The sequence below is a fragment of the Lepidochelys kempii genome, chromosome 8, assembly GCF_965140285.1.
Source record: "Lepidochelys kempii isolate rLepKem1 chromosome 8, rLepKem1.hap1, whole genome shotgun sequence".
Lineage (NCBI taxonomy): Eukaryota > Metazoa > Chordata > Testudines > Cheloniidae > Lepidochelys > Lepidochelys kempii.
In genome coordinates, this window is record NC_136387.1 from 26,795,502 (window position 1) to 26,819,781 (window position 24,280).

The window sequence follows — 24,280 nt, forward strand, 5'->3', positions numbered from 1 at the left end:
TCACTACTAGAGATGGAGGAAACCTGTACCTCAGGCACTTTTAAGCATATGCCCACATGGTGTGTGTGTGTAGGAAGAGAATTATAATTATAAATTTTGGCAATTTCTTTGAAGCCCTTCTTCTGTTCACCTATGAAAGGATGGCATTTTAAATATTAAGGTTCTATCACACAATCGTTGATCATATTTAGGCAATGTACAAAACTTACTATTCATGTGCTGTCTGGAGACACCAATGAACACTTGAAAAATTCTTTGAATACAACCTCACCCCCTGAAAAAAGTTGTGGTAGCTGGTTTTGCATCCATTTTGTGTTCACTTTCCACTAATATTTTAGCTGAATGAGTTTACTGTGAGGAATGTTTGCAGAGGAGCACATTTTAAGTCAATATTAGAGAATATGACCAGAAAGCAAACTTTGAACTCACAGACAAAAACATTTTCAAGATATATGTCATTGACGAGAGTAGTTTCCTGTGCTTTCCTGTGATTAAAGTGCATTTCACTATAGAACCTTTAAAACATGCTGTATGAAAAATTCCAGTTGCAATACCAGAACAATTGATTTAAGTAAAGAGATTTTGAGGATGGAAAATTTAGGAATAATATTTGTCAAACAGATGGTCCTAGGAATGGGTAAATTCCATGGAAACAGAGGAGAAACCACACATGGGAGGGCTGCAAATGTACATAGATACATGAGCTGTAAATAGTTGAGTGACCTTCTGTATTTATTGATGTAGTTAAATTTGCTGATGTCTTATTTCAGTGTATTTAGATACGAGACCTGAGTACTTACTGATAATACCAGACAAAGACAATTCATAGCCAATCACTTTAATACCCCAGAAAGAGAGAGAAATTTTTCATCTTAAGTATTGGTATTCATTCTGGGAGGGTGGGGAACAAAAGTGTCTCTAAAGATGAAAGAAATATTTACTGGGACTTTGTCAAGGTTCCTCCCCCACTCTGAACTCTAGGGTACAGATGTGGGGACCTGCATGAAAAACCTCCTAAGCTTATCTTTACCAGCTTAGGTCAAAACTTCCCCAAGGTACAAAATATTCCACCCGTTGTCCTTGGACTGGCCGCTACCACCACCAAACTAATACTGGTTACTGGGGAAGAGCTGTTTGGACGCGTCTTTCCCCCCAAAATACTTCCCAAAACGTTGCACCCCACTTCCTGGACAAGGTTTGGTAAAAAGCCTCACCAATTTGCCTAGGTGACTACAGACCCAGACCCTTGGATCTTAAGAACAATGAACAATCCTCCCAACACTTGCACACCCCCCTTTCCTGGGAAATGTTGGATAAAAAGCCTCACCAATTTGCATAGGTGACCACAGACCCAAACCCTTGGATCTGAGAACAATGAAAAAGCATTCAGTGTTTTACAAGAAGACTTTTAATAAAAATAGAAGTAAATAGAAATGAAGAAATCCCCCCTGTAAAATCAGGATGGTAGATATCTTACAGGGTAATTAGATTCAAAAACATAGAGAACCCCTCTAGGCAAAACCTTAAGTTACAAAAAAGATACACAGACAGAAATAGTTATTCTATTCAGCACAATTCTTTTCTCAGCCATTTAAAGAAATCATAATCTAACACACACCTAGCTAGATTACTTATTAAAAGTTCTAAGACTCCATTCCTGGTCTATCCCCGACAAAGACCAGAATATATACAGACTATAGACAGACACACAGACCCCTTTGTTTCTCTCCCTCCTCCCAGCTTTTGAAAGTATCTTGTCTCCTCATTGGTCATTTTGGTCAGGTGCCAGCGAGGTTACCTTTAGCTTCTTAACCCTTTACAGGTGAGAGGAGCTTTCCCCTGGCCAGGAGGGATTTCAAAGGGGTTTACCCTTCCCTTTATATTTATGACAGACTTCATGAGTTTGTACCATTAAGGATGATACATTAGTGGCTAGTGCTACCAGGGGAGATACCATGCCAGTCTTTACCAGCTCATAATAATTCTGTGGTGGAGTTCTCAGTGATTGTTGTTACCTTCTCAAGGTTGGGCTTGATACCCTCATTTGAGCAAATGTGAATTAGCTTCTTTACTTCAGTTGATCTGGTGATGGGAATACCAGTTTACCATAGTAAAGGCTCAAGGCTGTGTAGATGCAAGAAGGGACCTCAGTTTAAATATTCTCTTTTTTTTTCATATCCTCAGAAACTAGATCAAAAATAGATGGAAGAAACTGTGTTTGGCTAAGTTTTCCATCAGTCTATGGTAGAAAAGTTACAAATGAGTCAGTCTTTGGAAAAGACCTCTGCAGATACAATATAGTGGTTAAACAAAGACCAGGAAAGGATATACCAGACACTGACACAGTGAGCATATTGTTCTTGGTAGGGCACAACAATATGGAGAAACATTTGTGGCTCAGTTTTATTTACTCATGTCCAGTTCACCTGTGTCAGACAAGAAATTAAACAGAGCTAAGGGTTTACTGGTATCGGTAAATAGAAGAGGCAGTTCAAATTTTATCATGCCTGCTAATAAAAGCCAGAGTGAAGGTGATCTCAATCTAGCTATTCTGGAATATAGGAATACACCTGTATGGTATGGGATTACCTGATCAATTACAGCAGGAATTAGCCATTAATTACTTTCAAATTTGTCTTTTACAAATGAGCACTGGAAAATACAAATCTTAATTCCATCTACAGTTCAATGAAATCTCGCATGTGAACAAGTTTACTCATGCAAATATTACACCAGGGGCGTTAAAACTTTACTTCCCTTTGAGAAAGGAGAGTGAGTATGCATACATAATCCTGGCTATGGGGCACTTCTGTGCTTCTCTGTTGTGTTATTTTGACCCACAGTCCTGGCAGCATGCTCATAGCACAATGGCCTCACCCTGGCTTCCACCAGCCTGGTTATTCCTTGTAGAGTGATGCCAATAGCCCTTCCAATCTCAGGTCTCCCCAAAACCATCTCCCCCGCAGTGTCCAATCTGACTCACTGGATCCTCCCAAAAGATAGTTTGTTGCCTCCAAAGAGACAGAATATACACACCAGGCTGCTAGTTTGGCTGAAGACTCTCACTTCAGTTTAATATACAACACTGAGATGGTTTTGTAACAAAACAAGCTTATTAACAAAGAACACAGGATTAAGTGATTTCAAGTCACAGTGAAAGAGATAGGAAATAAACAAATCACATTTCTTGTGACTAAAATTTAATTCTAGCAAGTTACCATCTTTGTTTAAGCAGTTTCCTGACTTACATCAAGTTATCAGTATTCCTAGTCTTCCAGACTAGGGAACCCAACTTTCAAAGGCTCTAAGAGCGCCAAACACATTTTAGGAACATATTTTCAGCACACATCTATAATTTATAATTCTTTAAATATAATTCTTATAATACACCACCCATACATATATCACACAATAAATATTAATGACCAACATGTTACCAATTTGCATATGACACGTTTTAGATGCATATTATGACAACAGTGAGTTGGGGATATGAGTGTGTCAGGCCTGATGAGAGTTATGATATGGTGTGCCCTCTGCCAGCTGGCATTGAGGAGCTCCCTGAGACATCCTCAGCCATTAGCAGGAAGAAGGAAATATGTCCACTGGCTCATGTGCTATACTAAGAACTATAGTATTATTAGGTTTCAGAGTAACAGCCATGTTAGTCTGTATTCGCAAAAAGAAAAGGAGTACTTGTGGCAGATTTGAGACTAACCAATTTATTTGAGCATAAGTTTTCGTGAGCTACAGCTCACTTCATCGGATGCATACTGTGGACAGTACAGAAGATCTTTTTATACACACAAAGCATGAAAAAATGGTAACCTATTTCCCCTTGTTTTTTCCTACCCCCTCCCCCCCAGACGTTCTTGTTAAACCCTGGATTTGTGCTGGAAATGGCCCACCTTGATTATCATACACATTGTAAGGAGAGTGATCACGTTAGATAAGCTATTACCAACAGGAGAGTGGTTTGCGGCGGGGGGGGGGAGGGAGAAAACCTGGATTTGTGCTGGGAATGGCCCACCTTGATTATCATACACATTGTAAGGAGAGTGATCACTTTAGATAAGCTATTACCAGCAGGAGAGCGGGGTGGGGGGAGAGAAAACCTTTTGTAGTGGTAAACACGCATTTTTTCATGCTTTGTGTGTATAAAAAAGATCTTCTGTACTTTCCACAGTATGCATCCGATGAAGTGAGCTGTAGCTCACAAAAGCTTATGCTCAAATAAATTGGTTAGTCTCTAAGGTGCCACAAGTCCTCCTTTTCTTTATAGTATTATTGGCTCTGCCACTGAATTTTTGTGTGTTTATGGTCAAGTCATTTTGACAGATCTGTGATTCAGATTACACCTCTGTTAAAAGGATATAATATTTACATACCTTATAACGGTGCTGTGAGACTTAATGTTCACAAAGTGATTTGAGATTCACAAAAGAAAGGTGGTATGCTAGTAGTTTTTAATTTTTTTTAAAAAAAGAGATATATTAACAGAACAAGTGGCAAGTGAACATTCACCAAAAAACATCGCAATGACATTTGTAATGTGGAACTACAAAGATGTGTGTGTGTGTGTGTATACATGTACACCAAAGGCATAATAATACATGGATTCTATCCATAACTATCAGTCATTCTGCCATAAAATAGTTTCTGAAGAGTCTACAATGATAAAGTTTATATTGAAACAATATTATGTTCTTAGCTGAATTATACATCCATAAGGCTTTTGAGCCTACAATATTTTTTTTTCTGCAAATTACTTTTTAATCTTTTCTAAATATATTAATTTATATACTTTCTAAATTAATTTAGGCGGCTTTGACCTGGGGAATCTGATTTTGTTCTCTTCTAGAAGCCTGACATGCTAAATGTGAGCCCAAATGGTATCTATTTAGATTCTCAGAGACAGTTATTCTTGATATTAACAAACTCAGTATTAGAAATGAATGAATTAAAGAGTTGATTAATTGAATGAATTCTTCATTAACAAAATAAATCATTTGCATCTACTAGGGTTCTTCATTACCTGCAGATTTAATATCATAACCTAAGCTGTTTTAAATTGGGCAGCACATTTTAGTGTGCTTGACCTGTCCTCTCCAAATGCAGCTCACCTTGCACGTGAAAGGGAAGTCAATAAATATATTTCCATTTAAATAATTGGGATTACTCAAATGAGGAAGAAGAGCAGAATTTGGCATAATGTTGTTGGATGAACCACACTGCTCTGTTCCGTCTTCCAAGACTCCATCGTTTTGGAGTGCTCAGATTTGTTTTTACTGGTGTAGTAGTACATATTTGTACTATGGAGGCACCCAAAGACTCCAATCAGGATTGGAGCCGTATAGTGCTGGACATTGTACAGACATAGAGAAGAGACAATCACTGCCCTGGAGGAATTATACTTTCCTCCTGTCACTGAGACAATCATTCCCTAAAAGATTCCCTGATTCTTCCCTGTTCCCACAGTTGTATTGGGGCCCTTGACTCTCCTATTTAATTCCCCCACTATTCCTTACCGCTCACTCTCGTCTTACCATAGTCTTCCAACCAGGCCATTGCATACATTAAGACTCTCCTTTCCTTCCTCAAACTTCACTGCTCCCACTGGGGCCCGTAAGTATTTCCCTGATTCACATGTGATGATCCCTAGAGCTGACAAACTTCCAGGCCAGGGACTGACTTTTCTGCTGCAACGGCGTAACACTTTTGCCAGGGCATTGAGAGTTTTGAAGGTATTTTATAAAGATTTTTTTTTCATTTTTTTTCTGTTACTGGCAACTGGGCTTTGATTTGCTCAGGAAAAAGTTGCTACTTTTTACCTTTAAGATGAGCTATTTTTAGAGGAAGTGGGAACAATGCCAGCTGAGAAAACAGTCATACATTTGCCACAACATGTTAGTGCCTCTGAGAATGTAGCATAGACAGCAGAGTCTGTTATGTTTCAAGTGATGCGTATTTGTCGAAACATATACACACACACTCACTCACTCAGAGATAGCTTTGTATGAATTTTTTTGCAATATTTTCTTGAAATTGGCTATACCAGTTTAAAAAATTGCCCCAAGCCCTGCAGAATGATTTTGAAAAGTAAAAAATGACAGGAACAGTCTGAAATAATTTCTTCAATGTTTTTAAACACATTTTTCTGCCCTCTTTTGTAATATCTGCCAACTGTATTGATTGTATTGTCATATGATGCTTATTCAACTAATTTAAATAAGATTAAAAAATGCAGTAAATCTCTCTCTCTCTTTCTCTCTCTCTGTATATATGTGTGTGTGTGTATATATATATATATATACACACACACAGTACACTACATTTTATAGTCTTTTAATTGAGAGAGATGAATTCATAATGAAGTGTAGTCTTCTTGTACATGTCAAATGTTTTAACAATTCTGGACTTCAATTTTGTATATACCATGTGTGTAATGATAATGAATGATCCAACAGAGTTCAACAGATAGTACTGGGTATGGTAAGAAAAGAGTGTTTCAGTTGTGGAATGATCAAGTATAAGTGGCTGAAAGTACAATAATGACTTCTAAACTGAAGAAAAAACCCAAGCGTAAGGAAATATAGTGGCTGTTACTTCCGACAGTAACTGCAAACGTTTGCCCTTTGGAGAAAAAAGTTAACTTGCTTCTTAAATACCATCATTATTGTTACAATTTTTCTTTCCCCCATCGTATTAGTATCAAAACCTGTTAATAAACCCTCACTATCTCTATGTATGTACACCGCTCCCCCCCACCCTCCAGGAGATCCATGTACCATGACTGACCCCAAACAAAGCCAGGAAGCTAACTGTCATTAACATGTGCAAGCATATATACTCTTGTATAATTTGGTCCTATTCAGGGGACACCATCACAGGGCCAAATAACATCAGCCACACTATCAGAGGCTCGTTCACCTGCACATCTACCAGTGTGATATATGCCATCATGTGCCAGCAATGCCCCTCTGCCATGTACTTTGGTCAAACTGGACAGTCTCTATGTAAAAGAATAAATGGACACAAATCAGATGTCAAGAATTATAACATTCATAAACCAGTTGGAGAACACTTCAATCTCTCTGGTCACGCGATTACAGACATGAAAGTTGCGATATTACAACAGAAAAACTTCAAAACCAGACTCCAGCGAGAGACTGTTGAATTGGAATTCATTTGCAAATTGGATACAATTAACTTAGGCTTGAATAGAGACTGGGAGTGGCTAAGTCATTATGCAAGATAACCTATTTCCCCTTGTTTTTTCCTACCTACACCCCCCCCTTCCTCAGACGTTCTTGTTAAACCCTGGATTTGTGCTGGGAATGGCCCACCTTGATTATCATACATATTGTAAGGAGAGTGATCACTTTAGATAAGCTATTACCAACAGGAGAGTGGGCTTTGTGCGTGGGGAGACCTGGATTTGTGCTGGATATGGCCCAACTTGATTATCATACACATTGTAAGGAGAGTGATCACTTTAGATAAGCTATTACCAGCAGGAGAGTGGGGTGGGGGGAGAGAAAACCTTTTGTAGTGGTAAACACCCTTTTTTTCATGGTTTGTATGTATAAGAACATCTTCTGTATTTTCCACAGTATGCATCCGATGAAGTGAGCTGTAGCTCACGAAAGCTTATGCTCAAATAAATTGGTTAGTCTCTAAGGTGCCACAAGTCCTCCTTTTCTTTTTGGTCCTCAGTGTGTTTAAGAAGTTGTGATATTATGTGGGCAGAAAGGAGAGGCTGTATATGCCTTTCAAAACAATCTAATTTGTAAAAACACTGAAATGTTCTAATCATATAGTGATTGCATGATGTTACTACAGGACAGACTTAAGGTTGTTTAAGTGTCCTGAATTGTGCATTTCCATAGCTTAATACATTTGTATTTCTTTTAAGTTTGATTCTGAGTTTCTTGGCTTTATAATGCTTATTTCTGGGATAATTACATCAGTGCATGTAGTTTACCATAGATAAGTGATACATCCTTTCAACCTTACCTTCATTATATTTTTGACTGGGAATATCAGGTGACACTATAAAGACTAATGGGACAAATAAGGCACAAATCCCACTCAGTTCATACCAGGCTAGAAATCTTACGAGCCAAGTGGATTCCTCTTAATTTGTTACATAAGTATTGGTTTGGGGGAGGCAAGTAGCCCGAACATACACATAAACTTTAGATTGTAATAAGTGAACCAATAGGTGTTGTGCAAGATTAAAAGACATTAGCTAAAAGATCCCCAGAAAGACTTCTCACAGGCTAGGAGTCATTTACAACTTCATTAAATAACAAAAAATGTAAACGAAAAGGGGGATGAATGCAGTAAATAACAATGCTATTTTGCAAAGGGTGGCTGTAGCCACTCAGCTAGGCTATGAACCATCTTTTGTCCTGACTTTTCCATGAGCACAACAACTACCCAGTCAGATAAACCATCCAGTCCACCCAGGCTTCGTCACAAGTCTCACTCTCCAGGCTGTAAAGAAGATCAGCATCAGCACTGAGCCAGATACCAAGCAGTCTCTGCTAATGGGTCTCACAGTTCTGGGAAATGTACACTCCTGTGTCATCACCCCAGTATCCCAGCCCAAACAGCCAAATATATTTCTCTTTCTCAAAAGACCACATAAGCCACAAGGTATCACAAGTAGCTTATTGATGAGTATCCTGCCAAACAGCCTACAGCCATTCTTTAAGCTAAAGTCATAGGTTCATGTCAAAGATGTGCTAATAACTAGAGTTGTAGAAGTGTATGCTATCTGGGCATCTGTATTAATACCCAGATGCTCCCAGAACATCCTGTAAATCCACAGCTGAGAGTAATCTTGTTACCCCCTGCCACCAGCAAGAGGAAGTTTTTCTTGTGATAGTTGGGTGACTTCTCCCTAACACCACCAGCGTCTTTGAATCATTCTCCTGTGATATCCAGCCCTTGATACTGGCTAGTCACAGAAATTTGAGATGCTATGTGTCCCCATTTACTAGTTATACCATAAATCACTACTCCTGTAAAGAACACAGCGCTTGTGAGCATTTATAATAAAACAAAAGTAGGGTTTATTTAAGAAGGCATAGAGATTTAACTAGGGGTGAGAGAAAGTGATGGAAATAACTTGTTACAACTCAAAATAATAAAAGGAGGACCTGGGTCTACAGTTATCAATAGTTGCCTTTCATCACTAGTAAAGTAGGTTTTCCACTCAAAGTTCAGTCCATTGCAGAGCTGGCTGATTTCACAAGAACTAAGATCCAAACCTTCATGAAAGCCTCCCTGCTCCTCAAGGGATTTCCTCAGTGAATGGATACACTGAGTGACTTTCCCCCACATTTTTCCCTAAACTCTGTTATATTGAAACAGTCTTTTGTCTTTATTCAGAATCAGGATGATCTCCTACCTGCTATAATGTTCCTTTCCAATTCCAAGTGGTTCCCATCATTTGCAATTGTCTTTGATGGCTTTTCATTGACTGTTCTGGGTTGTGGCAAGGGTAGATAACAGAACCTTGCATTACTTTGCCTACTGACTAGAGAGGGATAACAACTCACTTTTGCTTGAATGGGTCATCAAGAAACATTATCTGCAGGTAACTAGCCTTTTTCCAAGTCCATAAAGCATACTTTATGTATAAATACATTATTCTCTAAATATTACCAGTGCATACCCTTCATAATGATTTTCCACTGAATGCATCCGATGAAGTGAGCTGTAGCTCACGAAAGCTTATGCTCAAATAAATTGGTTAGTCTCTAAGGTGCCACAAGTACTCCTTTTCTTTTTGCGAATACAGACTAACATTGCTGCTACTCTGAAACCTTCGTAATGATTATGAATCTTGATATGTTACAAGCTTTCTGTAGATATCTTACATGTTACTCTTTATGGGTAAATATCCTGTAATGTATGTGTTGTATGTTTCTTGGGTCTGAGGTGAGAGTTTGCAAAGAACTGGGGACCCTTTACCAAGGGATCTGTGTCATACATCCCTTCCCCAAATGCCTGAAAAATCCTTGCTTCATCAAGAAGAGACCATTTTCTGTTCCCACAAATGAGCCTAGAGGAGAGGGAAAGTGCTGCTCCATCTTTGCTAGACAACTCCCAAGAGCCAGAAGAGCAACCAGTAATATAGCCTGACACACAGCTGTTCAGAGATTGGTTGGGAAGGGCAAGGAACCCCTTTATACATAGCTAATATAAAGAGCGCCATCTACTGGAATATAACGATCTGTATCATTGCTCATACATTTGTTAGTAAAACAGAGTTGGTGATGTGTACTTCAAATAGAAATGAGTGTATCTCTGAGCAGGGCAATAGTCAGCTAAGTCTACCCAGCTGGCCATGGCTGTGGGAGTGAGGTTGGAGGGTGGTCGGGCTAAAGAATGGCAAGCTGAGTTGGACAAGTTTCCTCTGTTCAAATAACATTCAAAGATTCTCTTTGACAGGCTACAATATAATATTGTGCTCATGATAACATAATATACAACACAAGCCACCAGTTACCTGGTTTAAAGAGAGAGCCCCCCCCCACCACCACCACCCACACGCACACAATGACTAACAGCCCTTTTTTTATCAATACAAATTCTTACATCCATTAATCATGCTGACTAATACTGTGCCCCCACTCATTGCAAAGTAGTGCTTTTCCTCATTCCATCTTCTCATTTCAGATAAGAGAAAATATTTGTCAGGCCTGTCTAGTCACAGGTAAAACTTATTCATGCCTTTATAATTCGTGGCTCAGAATATCTTCCTTTAACTGTGGGTAATTATACAGTATCTCATACATAGATTATGAGTTGATATAAAACTGTCTGTTATTTACTTGTTCGTAAGTATTTGTTGGTTAAGAAGTGTTACCCAAATGTTTTTGAATCTGTTTCCATTATTCATTCAGATTTACTCTAGTGGCTGCTGGTTGTTTCCGTACAGTTAGTTTTTGTTTTGTTTTGTTTTTTTGCAATCACAGGTTTATTATTTTCCTATCAGTCTTTTTTTTTTCTCATCATTTCACTGGCATTCTAGATGATGAAACATTCAAGGAAAGATACTTCTAAGAGAAAACCTACTGTTATAAATTACCTCAGAAATTAGAGATGCTCGCCTTCTGATGCCATTTGTGCAAGATGTTACAGGTGTGCTATAAACCATGTAGCAGAGAGTAGCATTCTAGTACTAATGTGCATTACCTGGAAATAATAGAGCCTCAGGTGGGGTATTTCCCCTTTTAATTTTGCTGATCAGCTCTCACTACTGTTCTACAGCTTGAGCCCAGTTCATACCTTCATAACTCCAATGAAATACGTGTTATTACACCAAAGATGAGTTGGGCCTTCTAGATCTACAGTGCTGTAAAATAAACCTGGAACATGGTAACTTGAGTCTGATCCTGTTGTCCTTGCGTAGACAAAATTCCCATTGTCTCCCCAAAGAGCTGCTTGCGTAAGAATTTCAGAACTGAGCCTTTTGGTGCAAATTCTACTGTTAAGCTAGATGTTCTGGTTCGGATTTTCATCTCACTTCTACAAGTGTAAATCAGGAGTACCTCAGCTGAAGTTACATAAGGGAACTGTGAGATCAGAACAGAGTACATGATCCTGCCACATGCTGAGCACTGTAATCCAATCAAACAAAGCTACTAAGAAAATGAATAACCTCAAACATAAGCTTAAGTGCCTTGATAGATTGGGCTGGAGGGCTGAACACATTGGCTGGATCAAGCCAAGAATTAGACCCTTTTGTCCTTAATAGCATTTAGAACTGAAATGGATTGTGAATAATAAGACCCTTCTCTAGTACTGTAGATCTGTGCTGAAAAGGTTTAGTCTAATATAAAAAGATGCCAGGCTAGGGGTAATTTTTTTTTCAAAATTAAGCAATTTACATTTATTTTTAATCCTGGGAATTACTTATCCTATAATATAACCATGGAAAAGCAATGATTTAATTCAATTTCACAGTATTAATGAGAACAAATTGTAGTTCATTAAAACTATCCTAATTAATTGTTACCTGCATTGCAGTAGACAAATGTGTTTACTTGTGCTCTTTACAAAAGTTAGTATTTATTAAAAATAAGTCTCCAATAACCTTATCATTTGTTCACATATCAGTTGCGTAAATACATTTAGCGGAGTCATTCCATTGTCTACGTTTCCACTTATCCAAGCTTATTCCCATTAGTCACTATTCTATAATGGCTTGTGGAAAGATTGCACAGAAAACTGAATTTAATGCAAGCCATTTCTCAATCATTTTTCAGTCTCATAAAATGATTAAAGCTGATGTAAGAGGGCTCATTAAAACTGAAAACATTAGGCTCATTAAAAAGCCATTAAGCCACCACACTTCTCTGATTTATTTTATTAGACCCTTATTTGGCCACTGTGTAAAAGTCAAAGAATCCTATCTTTTGTCTCTTATTATTGGGCAGAGGTGGCGGGGGAACCATCAACAACACCACCCCAACATGAATTCATGCCCAATCTTTGCTTTATCAGCTTTTTAAAATGTTTGTAATTTCTCTATTCCGGAAGGGCCTGATCCTGCAATCGCTTGCACAAACGCTTAACTTTAAACACAGAGTCCTACTGAAATAAGTGTGATTCTTCACATGCTTAAGTTCAACATTAATGAAAATGTTTACAGGATTGGGCCTATTTGAATAATTAAAAGTGAAATCTGATACCACCTAATTGGATCAAATTTCATTTCAAATATTTGGTTTAGAAATTACATCAAAAGCAATACTTTCTTCCTAGTGTGCTTGAACAAGTTGACATTGGGCTGCTTTGAAATACCAGTGGAGTTAATGACTCCTTCAAAAAACAGGTTTTCTTTCTTCCTTATAATACAGAAATGGAAATTCCACTTCTGGAAAAAAACAGATTTTTATCTGCAGCCTCAACAGAGGTTGGGCCCTGGTCCTCAAAGACTTCTATAAGCATGGCCATACTGGGTCAGAGGGAATGAACAGAACAGGTAATCATCAAGTGATCCAACCTCTGTTGCCTACTCCCAGCTTCTGGCAAACAAAGGCTAGGGACACCATCTCTGCTCCTCCTGGCTAATAGCCAGTGATGGACTTATCCTCCATGAGTCTGTCTGGTTCTACACATGCTTAACTTTAAGCACAGGGGTGGTCCACTGTTGCAGTGGAACTATTCACATGCTTAAAAGTAAGCACATGAATAACTCTTTGCACAAGCAGGCCCCTAGGTGGTCCAGCAGAGGTTCTCCCATTAAGAAATTTAATCTCAGCAAATAGGAATTTGAAAAGCATTTTCATTCTGTTGTCTTTGAAAGAGATCATTTTTTTCCATTCTCTGAAATTTTCTTTTGAAATTTGCAGCTTTTGGTTTATGAAAAAAAAACCATTTTGAAAAGATGCCAATCAGGTGACTAACATATGAAGGCAATTGACAGTAGAGTAAAGAAAAGAAAAGAACACCAGCATAGATTTTTTTTCTTAGCCAAAGTTTTTTAATTCGGTAAAACTAAATTATAGAAAAACCAGAATGGCTTTGCAAAAAGTTTTATTTTTTAAAAAGGCTATTAAAAAGAAGTTTTGTGCAAAAAACTTAAAGCACTATTCAAAATACAAAAAAACACTATTTATTCATGACTTATGTATGTTTGTTTTCTAAACTACTTCACTAACTAAGATGAACTAATTGTATGTCTTCACTACATACTTAAGACAAGTTCTTAACTGGTTATAGTCCAAATCTCCCTACCATCAACCCAGAAAAATATGACGTGGATTTGCAGGTGATTTATCCAGCTTGTGTCTGTGTGTTTGTGTCTGTGTTTCACGTCAACGTAATGGAGAACAGGATTTAGCCCAGGACAGCTGCTTGAAAGACAGGCTTAGTATCTGCACTCTCCTTGAAAGGTAGCATTTCTTGTACATGCTTTGTAACCAAAATCATAACACATCACTTTCATCTCCTCGCTCATTGGTCCAGGTCCAGGAGATTATAATGACTCTAGAAGATTTCAAGAATTTGGTTTAATATTCTTTTCAGGCCTCTGTTGCATATTTTAGGCCTCAATTCTGCAATGAGCCCACCCTGAAGAGCTCGCCACCTACGTATCAATACATAAAAAATGTGTAACTGAACCTATCCTTGCGGCAACACAGAAAATTTTAATAGTTAATTAATTTTATAATCCAGCAACAGACTTCAGGGTATAGAAGTAAAGTTACCTCTTGTTTGTGACACAGATGCCAAAAATGCTTAACTTCAATCTGCAGAGCTCTAACTGCCACCAGGCATAAGATGGCATTTTTTATACCATATGTGTTACACCTAATTAGTATGGATTTATTTATATTAGACCTGTATGTTCAGATCTGTATGTGCCTTGCTGTTTTGAAGCTGCTTCCAAAGGTTATTGCTCTGCGGCTGTGTTAAACCATCAAGGTGGGATCAGGTTTATTAAAACTGACTGTTTTAAGGAGCTTCAGCGTTCTAAATAACATAATTATTTTAAGGACTAATATGTTAATTTTTTTCTATGTTCTCATAAAGCTAGACTCATAGACTTTAAGGTTAGAAGGGACCATTATGGTCATCTAGTCTGACCTCTTGCACAATGCAGGCCACAGAATCTCACCCACCCACTCCTGTAACAAACCCCTAACCTATGTCTGAGCTATTGAAGTTCTCAAATCATGGTTTAAAGACTTCAAGATGCAGAGAATCCTCCAGCAAGTGACCTGTGCCCCATGCTGCAGAGGAAGTCGAAAACCCCCCAGGGCCTCTGCCAATCTGCCTTGGAGGAAAATTTCTTCCCGACCCCAGATATGGCAATCAGCTAAACCCTGAGCATGTGGTTTATTTGATTTAATATATGATTTAATCGGGGATCGGTCCTGCTTTGAGCAGGGGGTTGGACTAGATGACCTCCTGAGGTCCCTTCCAACCCTGATATTCTATGATTCTATGAAGACTCACCAGCCAGACACCCAGGAAAGAATTCTCTGTAGTAACTCAGATCTCACCCCATCTAACATACCATCACAGGCCATTGGGCATATCTACTGCTAATAGTTGAAGATCAATTAATTGCCAAAATTAGGCTATCCCATCATATCATCGCTTCCATAAACTTATCAAACTTAGTCTTGAAGCCAGATATGTCTTTTGCCCCCACTGCATCCCTTGGAAGGCTGTTCCAGAACTTCATTCCTCTGATGGTTAGAAACCTTTGTCTAATTTCAAGTCTAAACTTCCTGATGGCCAGTTTATATCCATTTGTTCTTGTCTCCACATTGGTACTGTGTCCCAGTTTATAACAAAAATTCTTGTTATTAATCCCTAAATGCATGACCTCGCACTTTTCACTATTAAATTTCACCCTATTACTATAACTCCAGTTTACAAGGTCATCCAGATCTTCCTGTATGATATCCCGGTCCTTCTCTGTATCGGTAATACCTCCCAGCTTTGTGTCATCTGCAAACTTTAGTAGCACATTCCCACTTTTTGTGCCAAGGTCAGTAATAAAAGGATTAAATAAGATTGGTCCCAAAACCAATCCCTGAGGAACTCCACTTGTAACCTCCTTCCAGCCTGATAGTTCACCTTTCAGTGTGACCTGTTATAGTCTCCCCTTTAACCAGTTCCTTATCCACCTTTCAATTTTCATATTTATCCCCATCTTTTCCAATTTAGCTAATAATTCCTCATGTGGAACTGTTTCAAATGCCTTACTGTAATTGAGGTAAATTAGATCCACTGTGTTTCCTTTGTCTAAAAAAATCTCTGTTACCTTCTCAAAGAAGGAGATCAGGTTGCTTTGACATGATCTACCTTTTGTAAAACCATGTTGTATTAATTACCATTGACCTCAATGTCCTTAACTACTTTCTCCTTCAAAATTTTTTCCAAGATCTTGCATACTACAGATGTCAAACTAACACGCCTGTAGTTACCCGGATCACTTTTTTTTTTCCTTTCTTAAAAATAGGAACTATGCTAGCAATTCTCCAGTCATAGGTAAAACCCCTGAATTTCCAGATTCATTAAGTTTTTTGCTAATGGGCTTGCAATTTTATGTGCCAGTTCCTTTAATATTCTTGGATGAAGATTATCTGGGCCCCCCAATTTAGTCCCATTAAGCTGTTCAAGTTTGGCTTCTACCTCGGATGTGGTAATATCTACCTCCATAACCTCATTCCCATTTGTTGTCCTACCATTATCCCTAAGCTCCTCATTAGCCTCATTAAAGACTGAGGCAAAGTATTTGTTTAGATATTGGGCCATGCCTAGATTATCCTTAACCTCCACTCCATCCTCAGTGTTTAGCAGTCCCACTTCTTCTTTCTTTGTTTTCTTCTTATTTATATGGCTATAGAACCTTTTACTATTGGTTTTAATTCCCTTTGCAAGTTCCAACTCTACATGGCTTTTGGCTTTTCTCACTTTATCCCTACATGTTCTGACCTCAATAAGGTATCTTTCCTTGCTAATCCCTCCCATCTTCCACTCCTTGTAGGATTTCTGCTTTTTCTTAATCACCTCTCCGAGATGCTTGCTCATCCAGCTTGGTCTACAACGCCTGCCTATGATTTTTTCCCCTTTTCTTGGGATGCAGGCTTCTGATAGTTTCTGCAACTTTGACTTGAAGCAATTCCAGGCCTCCTCCACCTTTAGATCCACAAGTTCTTCAGTCCAATCCACTTCCCTAACTAATTTCCTTAATTTTTTTAAGTTAGCCCTTTTGAAATCAAAAACCCTAGTCACAGATCTATTTTTCATGAGCTACAGCTAAGTTCATCCCATGAAGTAAGCTGTAGCTCATGAAAGCTTATGCTCAAATAAATTTATTAATCTCTAAGGTGCCACAAGTATTCCTTTTCTTTTTGCAGATACAGACTAACACTGCTGCTACTCTGAGATCTATTTTTGTTTATCCTTCCATTTAGTTTGAACTGAATTAACTCCTGATTGCTAGAACCAAGGTTGTCCCCTACAACCATTTCTTCTATGGGGTCCTCACTACTCACCAAAACCAAATCTAAAATGGCATCCCTTCTTGTTGGTTCAGCAACTACTTGGTGAAGGAATCCATCAGCTAACACATCCAGGAAAATCTGAGCCCTATTATTATTACTAGCACTTGTCCTCCAATCTATATCTGGGAAGTTAAAGTCTCCCATGATCACACAATTCCCATTAAAAAGGGCTCTATCCATATCCAAATCGGATCCCAGCGGTCTATAGCACACCCCAAACACTATCCCAAGGGAGGCTCTAGTAGCTTTCTTCCCCAATATGATTTTTGCCCAGACAGACTCTGTCTTATCCATTCCATCACTTCTTATTTCTTTACAGTCTACTTCCTCATTGATATACAATGCTGCTCCACCACCTTTGCCTTTATTTCTGTCTTTCCTAAACAGCACAGACCCTTCAATACCTGTAGTCCAGTCATGACGACTATTCCACCATGTTTATGTTATCCCTATAATATCTGGTTTCACTTCCTGCACCAGTAGCTCTAGTTCCTCCATTTTGTTACCTAGGCTCCTCACATTAGTGTACAAACATCTTAATCTTTGCTATTTGGCTTCACTCGCATTATTTACCCGATTAGGCACACACATTCTACTGCCAGTATCACCTGTTAGACTGGTTTGTACACCAGTGGTTCTCAATCTAGGGCCGCTGCTTGTTCAGGAAAAGCCCCTGACAGTCCGGGCCAGTTTGTTTAGCTGCCGCGTCCACAGGTTTGGCCGATCACGGCTCCCACTGGCCATGGTTCGCCGCTTCAGGCCAATGGGGGCTGCAGGAAGCAGTGTGGGCCAAAGGATGTGTTGGCCGCCCTTCCTGCAGCCCCCATTGGCCTGAAGCGGCGAACCGCGACCAGTGGGAGCCGTGATCGGCCGAACCTGCAGACATGGCAGGTAAACAAACTGGCCCGGCCCTCCAGGGGCTTTCCCTGAATGAGCGGTGGCCCTAGTTTGAGAACCACTGATGTACATTACCCTTCCTCCTTATGTCCATTCTCCTACCCATGGCTGTATCCTTTCTTACTTCGTTTTTTCCCTCTCAATGTTAAAATCCAGTGTGGGGATTACCTGGACATCTTCCAACCATATCCCCCACATTCCTAATTTAAAGCTGTCTTGAGCAGTTGTGCCATCCTCCATCCTAGAAGCTTATTTCCCTCCTTACTCAGGTGAAGTCCATCCCAAGAGAACAGTCTTCTATCTATGAATGCTTCCCAGTGGCCGTGCATCCCAAAGCCCTCCTTATAGCACCACTGCCTGAGACATCTGTTGAGCATCATAATCTTGTCACATCTTTGTTGCCCTTCTCTAGGAACAGTCAGAATCCCACTGAAGATCACCTGAGCCTCGATTTCCTTAAGCGTCTTCCCCGGCCTGGCACAGTCTCCCTTGATACGTTTCAGTGAGAATCTAGCCGTATCATTTGTTCCCACATGAAGGACAATCAGTGGATTCTTTCCCGCTCCCGTTAGGATCCTCTTCAGCCCCGGGCCCACATCCTGTATCTTAGCACCCAGCAGACAGCACACCCTTCTGTTCTCTGGATCAGTTTTTGTTACAGGCCTGTCTATTCTTCTCAGTAAGGAGTCCCCAATCACGTAGACCTGCTTTTTCCTGGCGATGGTGTGATTCTCCAGTCTGTCCCCTGTTCCCTCTGGCTGCAAGTCCTCTTGATTCCTATTGTCCCTTGTAATCCTCTGCAACCCATCCTCCTGGGGCTCATATTTGGTGTTATCTCCATTGACTCTTGCCCCCTTCCTATAGGACTAGCTGTTCTTCTCTTCTTCCTTGCACTCTTACCTTCAGTGACCACCTGCTGTGCCCCTCCTTCATTTTCCAACTCCGCAAACCTGTTCCTGAGATCTGTTTCTCCTTCACTAGCCCGTCTTTTCCTCTGCCTGGTTCTCTTTGTCACATGCTTCCACTGTCCACGTTTCTCACCTAGCAGTATCCCCTCAGAGTTCTTAGGTCCTGCTTCCATCTGCAAGTCTGAGCTTTTCCCTTCAGCCTCCTCATGTCTTTGCTCCATCATCCACTCAAACCCCCTTCTAAACTCAACCAGAGTTTCCACCTGCAACTCCAATCCTCGGATCTTCTCTTCCATCCACTCTATCTGGCGGCACTTCATGCAGACAAAACTCTTTTCAGGTACCCCCTACAGAAATGTACATACCGCAGCTTCTACATCCAGTCGTCTTCATTGTGTCTTCCACTACTTGGGCCACTACCACTGCTGCCTCTGTGTCTGTCATAGCCTTCTAACCCAGGGTTGTGAGTTCAATCCTTGAGGGGGCCATTTAGGGATCTGGGGCAAAAATTGGGGATTGGTCCTGCTTTGAGCAGGGGGTTGGACTAGATGACCTCTTGAGGTCCCTTCCAACCCTGACATTCTATGAAAAAAAGTTCTGTTAGTATGGGAAACACAAACCAAACCAAAACACCACCACCCACAGCAAAACGAACCTCCAATGAGCACCAAAACACTGCCAGACCACCACACACTCACTTCATTAGCCTGTCTGTTCCTTTGCCTGGCTCTCTTAGTCTTCCCCTTACAAACTCCCCTGTTTACAGCACTGTTTGCTGGCTCCTGTGCCGCTGCAGCTGTCTGTCAGCCAGTTATCAGAAAAAGCAACAGCTTCTCAAGGCATCATTGGAACAAAGAAGGGATATTTTAAAGTAAAGTTAAAGTAAGCCCAGTACCTACCTAACAGTTTTATGAAGGAGAATTCTGCACTTTTAAGGCAAACCTACAGAGGCTTGAATGTCTGCAAACAGCTCTTTTTTTTTTTTTTTTTGGCAGTTCTGCTTCAGAATGTCTCCAGTTGCCTACCCCCAAAAGTACATACGGAAATCCCAAGATCACTTATGAGTTTCTATGTTAGGTGTTGTACTGTCTGGAGTGGCTCACTGATGGTGTCCAGTTTGCAAATACACTTCAGCAACAGACTTAAAAGTGGCAATTCTTCTACAAAACAACTTCAAAAACAGACTTCAACAAGAAACGGCAGAACTGGAATTAATTTGCAAACTGGACACCATCAAATGAGGCCTGAATAAAGACTGGGAGTGGATGAGTCACTACAAAAAGTAATTTTCCTTCTGCTGATACTCACAGCTTTTTCTCAGCTGTTGAGAATAGGCCACTTCCACCTTAACCGAATTGGCCTTGTTAGCACTGACCCCCCTGCTTGGTAAGGCAACTCCCATTTTTCATGTGCTGTAATATTTATACTGCTTACTGTATTTTTAACTCCATGCATCTTTCACTTTCACTCCATGCATCTTTCTTGGGCTAAAACCCAATAAATTTAATAACTAACTAACTAAATAAATAAATAAATAAGAAATAAATTTGTTAGTCTCTAAGATGCCACTAGGACTCCTCATTGTTTTTACCTCAGGACAGACTTTCCAAACAAGGCAGACACCTCAAACTGCTGGTATGTTCTATAATTAGATTTCATCAAGCCAATAACAAATGTGAACTCCTGGATCACTATACCAGTCTTACCAGAGAGTCAGACAGTCCCTGTAGACTCTTCAGTTTACCTTGCCACCCAGGTAAGCTGGATGTTATGATAAAAGGTCACTTAAACCAAAAATCACTCCAAAACTCACTCTGCCAGTGCCACAGTAGCTGCAAGTAGTTATGGTCATACAGTTGTCCAGCTCTTTGAATATTCCATCTGTAAATGTTTGATTCAATTAATCCCTGGAACAGTGATTGACTACACACAGTGTGAAGTATTTGTTATAAATACTCTGGTCATTACATTATATTTACTGACTCTTTCCCCCTCATATATGGTCCAGGATAAAAGAAAGATGAGACATTTTTTCCTCATGCTCTTTTCATTAGGAGTTTTATGGGATAGTCAGGGACTTACAATATCCCCTGCCCCTCCTAATATCTTCAAGGCAGTTGGTTGGCTGACTCTTTTCCCCCATCCTGAGCTCCTCAGGTAGTTGACAGTCATTTCCTCCTGTCAGTTTTCCCCTTTGGGGCCTTGCTGGTAGGACAGCCTCTCCCAGACCTTCTGGAAATATCGTCAGATACATTGTTAACCTTCCCTTAATAGAATTCCTAATTGCACTGCAGTACATTCCAGCAGCAGGAAAAAAAATATTGTCCGGTCTTCTTGAGGCTGAATGGCCTGACAGCCCATTTTTTATATTTCCAGGGGATTTAGGTGAAGAGAACCTTCCAGTCAGGCCCCTGAAGAGGCAGAATGTAGGGGAAAGAGCCAGATACCTACCCTGTGAAAAGCTTAGAATGGAGGGATGTGGCCAGCTGACTGCTCCCATAGATGTCTGGAAGGGAGGGGATTTGTAGGCCCTTAGTGCATCCTCCATAAAAAGCCCTTCATGGTAAGGGCAGGGGAACTTCAACCTGGTAGATGAAGGTATGGTGCCACAGTGCTGGTTAGGTGGCAAGTCCTACAAGAATTCAATCCATTGTCATTTGGAGTAGTCATGTTGGGTCAACCCCCAAACTCAGGTATCATACCCAAGGCCAACCAAATCTGCCAGTTAATTCAAACAAAATCCAGTTGGATTGTTTTCTACAGTGTTTGCTTTGCCCATTGTAATGCACCCAAGCATCCTACTAATTTTTCTGAATAGCATGGTAGATATTCTTGGTACTGTGTGATACACATGTCTCTGTTCTCTTTCTCTTCCTGCAGTTCATTTGTCTTGCAGTCCCCTATAAATCTAAAGCAAGCAATAAGCTGGAAAGATAACTCATATAGATAGTAATTCTCAAGGTAAAAGCCATGTGTCACTCACTAATGCCATTGAGTCGAGCAGCAGTAAAAGAAAAGGAACCTCTGTGTCCAGTGTGAGTATTCATGTCACTTTAACACTGAATGGGTCATTCCACTTTGAAACAGTTCTGGCTGAAGGTGTGGCCAAAAGCTATTTAGTTGGAATATTGTATTTTTAGTACCACTTAGTCAACATTCTGAGTCTGGTCGAGTGTGCTTTGGGAGAGAGTCATGCCACCACTTCTACATACTTTGAAAAAGTTGTAGAGACAACCTACTACTCTCCGTATTATAGTGTTTTTGACCAGTGGTTTCATGTAATCATGCACAAACTGCTAATGCTCCTTCCCAGACTGCAGATGACAGCTCACTAGTAATAGTGTTAGTAATAGTAATAGTAATAGTAATAGTAATAGTAATAGTAATAGACAGCTCATTAGTAATAGTGTTACTTCAATTTAGGCCTTGTTTCCCAAACAGCCTATATCTTTAAGTGCTTGAGTTAATACAAAAATATGCATCTTCTGCTCCTTTAAAAGTGATCCTGGGAGGCTGGACTTTTCTGTGCATTTCACAGTCTAGTGTATGCTCATCTAGTTCAGAAGAATTATTTATAGGGGTCAACTATGCCATATAATGATAGAACTTTGGGAAACAACTATGGGACTTACAGACTCAAACTTAACTCTCCACCTCTGTTCTATAAAATGGAGCACTCCATGGCTCTCACCAATACTGGTGTTCATTAAATAAATAATAATAATAAAAAAAAAGATCAGAAGTCTGTCTTTGTGCTGTGCATATTAGGTGCATTTTTGACTGAAACGGCTAATAGATCTTTGAGAGAAGCGTCACATATATAAATGTTGCATTTTTGTACCAACTGATATCAAGCACCTTATTCTGCTTTTTCTGAACATTAAAATAAGTGCTTTTCTGTACCTAGCAAAGTGTGAGTTGGCCACATTAAAAGATTTAATTTTTACGCTAACCTGTGTCAAAGTATTGAAGGAAAAGATGCAGGCTCATAAAAGGAATAGTCATAAAGGTGATGTCCTAATTTACTTCCTGATTTTATTTCAGCTTAGTTCTTGATTGCCACGAGGCATAAAAGTTATTGAGTTTTACTACAGTCACCTCATGCTGGTTTCCTATCAAACAGAATATCAGTGGGACACTTCTGCTGAGCTCTCTACATGAAATTGTCCTTTGTACGTTTCATAATCGGCTGCGATGTGGCCAAGCATCTGGTGGTGACAAGCAGACGTCTTTGATTTATTGGCTAATATCACTGCTTGTTAGTGGATGGTTGAGCAGGAGACTAAAAGAGCATAAAATCAGAGAGAATAAATTATGAAGGTGCCAAACTGTGGCATTATAAACCCCTCCTTGTCACAGCTGTGACATCTCTCAGGAAATGGAGGATGAGAGAGACATTCCCTCTTCAAAGGATCATGGCCACTGCCTTCTGATCCTGAATGAAATAAAAAATATATAAACTGCACAAACATTTTGCCTGAACAGACAATGCTTTCTCCTGCTACAGAACTCTGCATCCACACGGCTGCTTTTGCTTGAAAAACAAGGCAATTACCAGGCAGTTCAGAAATGTCTGGAATGGGAGTATTTTCTCCCTCCTGCAAGCTAAGGCAGGTAGCATTTTTTAAATTGTGAAAAAATGATTTAACCACACACACCAGCCAAGCAATACTAAACTCTTGACATCAGTAGGAGTCTTGCCCAGAAGATCAAGAACAGTATGCACAGACTTTATCATGCAACCTCTTCCCAACAGATTCCTGGCAGGTGAGGAAGTTAGTTTCTCTCCTTGAGGAATATCCCACTGAAATTTTTACACCAGGGCACTCTCCTTAATAAAATCCTCTACGCCCAAATAATTATCTGATAAAATAATAATTGGAACATTTCATGGTCCTTGTTTGCCAGTGGGATTGGTTCCTCTGGTGTACCAACACTGTACCATAAACTGTGTGAGCATGCATGTCAGAAATGCTCACCTAACTTTTAACTCTTTAGTCCTCTCACCATTATTATTATTCATTTGAATAGTGGTAATGCCTAAAAGCCCCAGTCAAAAGACCCAAATAGGTTAGGCTCTGTACAAACACAGAACAAAGAGACAGTCCATTCCCCAAAAAGCTGTCAATCTAAGTAACCTTAATGCTCACACTACCCCTTCAAATAGTAAGTACCCAACAAGTTATACTGTGTATACACCTGAGAATTGCTCACAACTCCTGATAGTCCAACAGGACAAAGGTGCAATGTAGGAACAGATGAGTTAATTTGCTTTTGTTGTGCTCATGAATTGTTCACTAACTGATAGTGAAATTTTGGCATTTATTCATTGTTCCAAGTTGTTTTTTATCTGCAGACTCCTGACAATTGCGAATATTCACAATTTGAAGTTAGTGCTGTGTTGGTTATAAAAACAGGGGCTGCAGTTGC